Source organism: Rhinolophus sinicus, linkage group LG02 (assembly GCF_036562045.2).
Source record: "Rhinolophus sinicus isolate RSC01 linkage group LG02, ASM3656204v1, whole genome shotgun sequence".
NCBI classification, from domain to species: domain Eukaryota; kingdom Metazoa; phylum Chordata; class Mammalia; order Chiroptera; family Rhinolophidae; genus Rhinolophus; species Rhinolophus sinicus.
Window position 1 is genome coordinate 160,641,010 of NC_133752.1, and position 6,000 is coordinate 160,647,009.

Consider the following 6,000-nt stretch of genomic DNA (forward strand, 5'->3'; position numbering starts at 1 on the left):
GCTATTAATCTTTCCTTCATATTCATCTCAGATGCATTTATATAGTAGCTTCTAGAATAATCCCTTCCACCATATAACTTAACTGAAAGGGTGAAAGGATTGAAATAAACATAATGGCAATACTACTTATAAAAACTTGTCAACAATGAAATACTATACAATTACAGAGTGGTTTTCCAACCATTACCTGTTTGCAACCTTACAAAACCCTTGGCTGATAAGTAGGATGGGCAAATGGTTTCTAAATTTACCAATGAATAAACTTGGTCTCAGAGAGGTTCAGTGACTTCCTCTTAGTCACCCAGGATGGCTAGCACTTGAATTCATGTATTCTGACTGTAAAGCTTGAATTCTACTGAAACGTCCTAATTTCTAAATTAATGCTAGGACTTTCAACTAACAAGAAAATATTCTTAGTCTAGTAAGAGATAATGGTAAGCCAGCAGGGTCTTTCTGACCCCCTGAAGTCATGCTGAGCTGGTAATTTACGAAATTCCTTATCAGTGGGATACTCTGAAGATAACCAGGATAAGCCCTACCTAAAAAGAGCTAACATCATGACTGAGGAATAGTTTATGTTCCCAAAAGTTTGGATGTCTTTTGGAACTTGACTTCTTAATTTTGATCAGCTGTTCTGTCAAATCACACAGGGGACCATTACCAATTAGGGATCGTTAATCAAGATATGCTAATGAAAGAACTCTTTAATCTTTCACATTTCTATTTAATCTCAAGTGACCCGTTGCAGGCCATCGGCACTTGTCTGCGTTTGATCAATAACATTTTCAACCTGTATTGAATAAAGTGTGCCGATCCATTGAATGGTGTAACATTGAATTGTAAAGGTGTCTACTTTTACATTGTGTAGAAAACTGTAATGAAAAGTCAGAGGATAAAAGAGTCATTGTGTTTTGATTGGAAGGAAAGTGAAAGGCAGCTTATGCCTTAGCAACCCATAAAGAGTGAGTGCAGGCTCCAAACAACATACTCCTGCCTCTAGAGGTTCCCCAGGGTTCAATCATCTTACTACTTGTTCAGGCCCAAACACCTGGCAATCATTTTGTCTACTGCTTCTCCTTCACCTTTCACAGTGAAGCAGTCACCGGGACCTATTGTTTTGCTCATTTAGTTTCTTCAGAATTTGACCTTTTATCTCCGTGCCTCCTGCCACCACCTTGGTTAAGGCTCTCGTTGTATCTTGACCTGCAAGTAGCCTCCTAACTGGTCTCCCTGCCTCCGTTTTGCATGTCTTCAGATCCGTTCTCCACACGGCTGGCCCTTGATCTTTATAATTACCTAAAAACAGTGTGCTTTCCTGTAAACTTTAGCTTGAAGACTTGGCATGGCGTATGATTGTGATCTGGCCCTTGCTGATCTTTTTGGCCTCATCTCTTGACATCTCCCTTTGCCTTTTCTCTTTAACATTAGGCACTGTCCATCCTAAATTACTCTCAGTTCCCCGAATATACCAAGTTCCATGTGGCTCAAATCACTTTCACAAGTTTCCTTCTTTTCCTGGAATTCTCTTTCCTTTATCTTTGGTTCCTGCTGCTTCTACATTGCTTCTAGGATGTCTTGCCTGAACTTTTTTATCCCCAGTGTTTGTTATGTCTGATGCCCCAACACCCTATACTTTTAATCTTTTTACACTAGACAATATTATTGTTTATTTGCTAATGGCTCTTCTCCACTTTGTTGTGAGATGCTTGAGGACTGGGACCGTGCCTTCCTTTGTATTTCCAGCAGATGGTACAGTGTTGAACCCAGACGAGGCCTACAGAAAATGCTTTTTCCCCACAGCTATATTAAGGTATAATTGATAAATAAAATTGTCTCTACTTAAAGTGTACAGTGTGATGATTTGATATACATATACATTGTGACATGATTACCACAGTCAAGCTAATTAACACATTCATCACCTCACATAGTTATGATTGTGTGTGTGTGTGTGTGTGTGTGTGTGTTACAAACACTTAAAACCTTTCTTAGCAAATTTCAAGTATACAATACAATATTAATTACAGTCACCATGCTGTACATTAGATTCCGGAATTTACTCATCTTAAAACTGGAAGTTTGTATCCTTTGACCAACATCTCATTTCACCCACTGCCTCGCCCCTGGTAATCCCCATTCTAGTCTCTGTTTCTATGAATCTGACTTTTTTTTTAGATTCCACATGTAAGTTAGATTATACAGTATTTGACTTTGTCTGGTTTATTTCTCTTAGCATAGTGTCCTTCAGGATTATTCGTTATTGTACATGGCGTGATTTCCTACTATTTTATGGCTGAGTGCTATTCCATTGTATATATAGCTATATTTATGTATGCACCTTTTAAAATCCATTTATCCCTTGATGGACACTTAGGTTGTTACCATGTCTTGGTTATTGTGAATAATCTTACAATGAACATGGGAGGGCAGATATATCTTTAAGATGCTGATTTCATTTCCTTCAGATAAATATCCAGAAGTGGATTGTTGAATGATGTTAGCTGTGGGCGTGTCATATATGGTCTTTATTATGTTGAGGTACATTCCTTCTACGTCTAATTTGTTGAGAGCTTTTCTTTATCATGAAAATATGCTGAATTTTGTCAAATGTTTTTTTTTCCTGTATCTAGTAAGATGGTCATTTGAATATTTTCCTTCATTCTGTTAATGTGGTGTATCACTCTTCCTAATCTATGTATGTTGAATCATCCTTGCCTCCTAGAGATAAATCCCATTTGATCATGGCATGTGGTCCTTTCGATATGCTGTTGAATTCACTTAGCTGGTATTTTGTTGAAGATTTGTTTCATCTATATTCATGTGATATTGGCTTCTAGTTTCCTTTTCTTGTAGTATCCATAGCAGATTTTGGTATCAGGATGATGCCGGTCTTGTAAAATGAATGCTGACCAATGTGTCCTACAGAGTTCTCCCACCTGGAAACTCTGAGAGCTGAAGCTGCTTTCCCGTAACAACATATTTTTATTACTCCCAGAGATTTCTCTATACCTTGCATGTAGTTCTTCAATAATTAGCTAGTGAGTCACTGTTTTTCCTAATTAAGAAAATTTAGCTCTCCTCTGTCCAAAGTCCTCTATACCTCCTATCCCAGCAGGAATTTCTGTAGGGGCAGGTCCTAAAACAGAAGTTCTCTCTCTCTCTCTCTCTCTCTCTCTCTCTCTCTCTCTCTCTCTCACACACACACACACACACACACACACACACACACACGAAGAAGGAGGTAGAGGAGGAGGAGGAGGAAGAGGAGGAGGAGGAGAAAGGAAATGAGTAGAGGCAAACACAATGCAGCGAGACTGAGAGACAAAAACCCAGGACGGATGTTGATTTGGGGACTCTTGAGAGTGGAAGAAGGTGCAGCCAGTTATGGAGGGTGAGTATGGAGTCAGAAATCCTGAACTAGAAAGACGAGAACAAAGATGTATGAGAATGGACAGAGGTGGAAAATAGGGTTGAGGGATGGGATGATTGTCTAGAATAAGTTTTAGGGTTCTTGGGTTGACTTTCTGAGCTGGAAGGAGCTTGGGAAGTGGGTGGGTCGGCCAGCTGTAAAGGCCAGTTAGACAGACAGTGCACTGTGCAGCCTCTGTCTCCCTCTGATTTTGATGTTCTCTAATCTTCCAACTTGTGTTTTGCTCAGCTCATTCTGAGTGGTGGGAGGTTTAGGTTTCATTTCTACTTTTGTTGTGATGAATAACTTAGAATTTGTGTTCCATCTGAAAATATTTCCTCCATGACCCAGCACCAGATGCTATGCTACTTCCTGAGGATGCCCATCGAGTAGCATGCTCTGGTCAGAGCCACGTAGGGCTGTCTGGGTCATTTTCTAGCAGCTGTAGTGGAGGGAGTGGTTTGCAAACCTGGCTGGGCATCAAGGATGCTAGGGGAGCAAGATAAAAATTTCAACTCTGGGTGCTGTGCCGAGACATTCTGGATTTAATACACTCAGTGGACTTGAATTTGGGAACTGGTATCATAGAATCATATGTAACTTGTTCTGTCAGAATAGTGTCATTTATATGTCTGTGAACATTAATCTTTAGAAACTGGATACTTAGCACTTAATTGTGGAAATCTGAGATTCAAACAAACCAAAAAGCATGAATTAATTATGATTCTCCAAAGGATTGGAACCTGCAGTAAACAATACAAGCTGGCAGTGTGCAAGGCAGACTAAATGTCCAAACTCTCTCCAGTCTCTACCTCCTACTACTTGCAGGAAAGAAGCAAAACTGTGTATACTTGATTGAAGATGGTATGCCTTTATAATAAAAAATCTTGGCTTTCATATCTACATGAATGGATAAAATTGAGCCCATAGGGAAAGAACATAAAGACAGGCCCTGTCAGCATCATGTTATTTTCATGAGATGTGGTATACAAGAGAAGATGAGATAGATTTACTTAAGTGGATAGATTTGTTTCTGCTATACAGAAATGCAAGAAAAGACATGTGCTACTTATAAAAAACAAAAGGATAGGACATGACAGAAAAGGCTCTTTACTTAAGACAGGATTCAACATTTTTCTTTCCAGAAAAGTTCTTTCTCCTGACTTTTCAATTTCTATTGATAACATCAGAGAGACTCAAAATCCTCAGATTTTGTTTGTTACTGCTTTACTGGTTTTATTTTAGAGTGTACCACTCCCTGCAGGACAAATCTGGCTCCCACCTGTTTTGTGAGGTCCCTCAAATTGTTTTTACATTTTTTAAATAATGGGAAAAAACTCTAGGGATGGGTAATATTTCATGGCAAGTGAAAACTATGTGAAATCCAAATGTCAGTGTCTATAAATGAAGTTTTGTTGGAATGTAGCCAAGCTCATTCATTTGTATGTAGTCTCTGGATGCTTTTACAATGGCAGAACTGACTGGTCAGAGAGGCTGTGTGGACCACAATGCCTATAGCACTTACTCTCTAGCTCTTTATAGAAAAAGACTGTAAGCTCCTTGAGTCTAGGAATTCTATCTAATACCTTTATCCTCAGAAGCCTCCAAAAGAGTGCTTAACACGTAGTGAATTCTCAATACATGTTTGAAATCACATAGATTTTAAAAATAATATAGTGTAAAATGAACTGATTCTTTTTCCTGAAGCAGCCCAGAGACTTAACACAGGAGGGTCATAGTATTATTATTATTTTTTTGGATTAACATGTAACGATTCCTTTGTTTAAGTCATTGGTTCTCACACTTCACTGAGCATCAAAACCACCCAGGAGACGATGAAACACAGATTTCTGGGGCCCCACCCTCAGAGTCTCTGATGCAGTAGCTCTGGGGCAGTATCTGAGAATTTTTATTTCTAAACTGTTCCTAGGAGATGCTGCTGATCCAGAGACCACACTCTGAGAACCACTGGTTTATGTAATTCTTCCCAAACCAGAGTGAATGTCAGAATTAGCCAAGAAGGCATTTAAAAATACAGATTTCTAGGCTTCCCTGCCCAAAATTCTAATTCAGAGTGCCAGGGCTTGGGCCTGGGAATCAGTATATTTACCAAGGCATCCAAGTGTTTCTGGGATTTTTGAGGGTCACCCCTTTTGGGATCCTCATGTGCAACCACATGCTCTGAGGTATAAGTGCTGTTCTCTATTCACATAGTTAGTGATATTTTCCTAGAATAACAGATGGGTGGGTTTAAAAGAGATCATCTAGTTTACTGGTTTGGTTTTCAAAACTCAAATAACACAATGGTTGACTGAATTATTTAATTGCCTTTTTTTAAAATCTTGAACCCTAGGAATGAAAGGAAATAGCATGAGGCTGGGTGAAGAGGAGAGCAGAGTAACTTCTGTTGACTCTGGGGATGGTGTCTGAGGAGGGAGTTGTGAGAGGTGACACAATTTGCCTCTGGATAAAGGCTCAGCAACTGGAAACACTGTTCCAGTCTAACAATTGGTTTTTTTACTTCGTGTAGGAAACTACATAATCCTTCATATTCTATTTCCATTAAAATCTTCAGTTGCTGAGAAATTGAT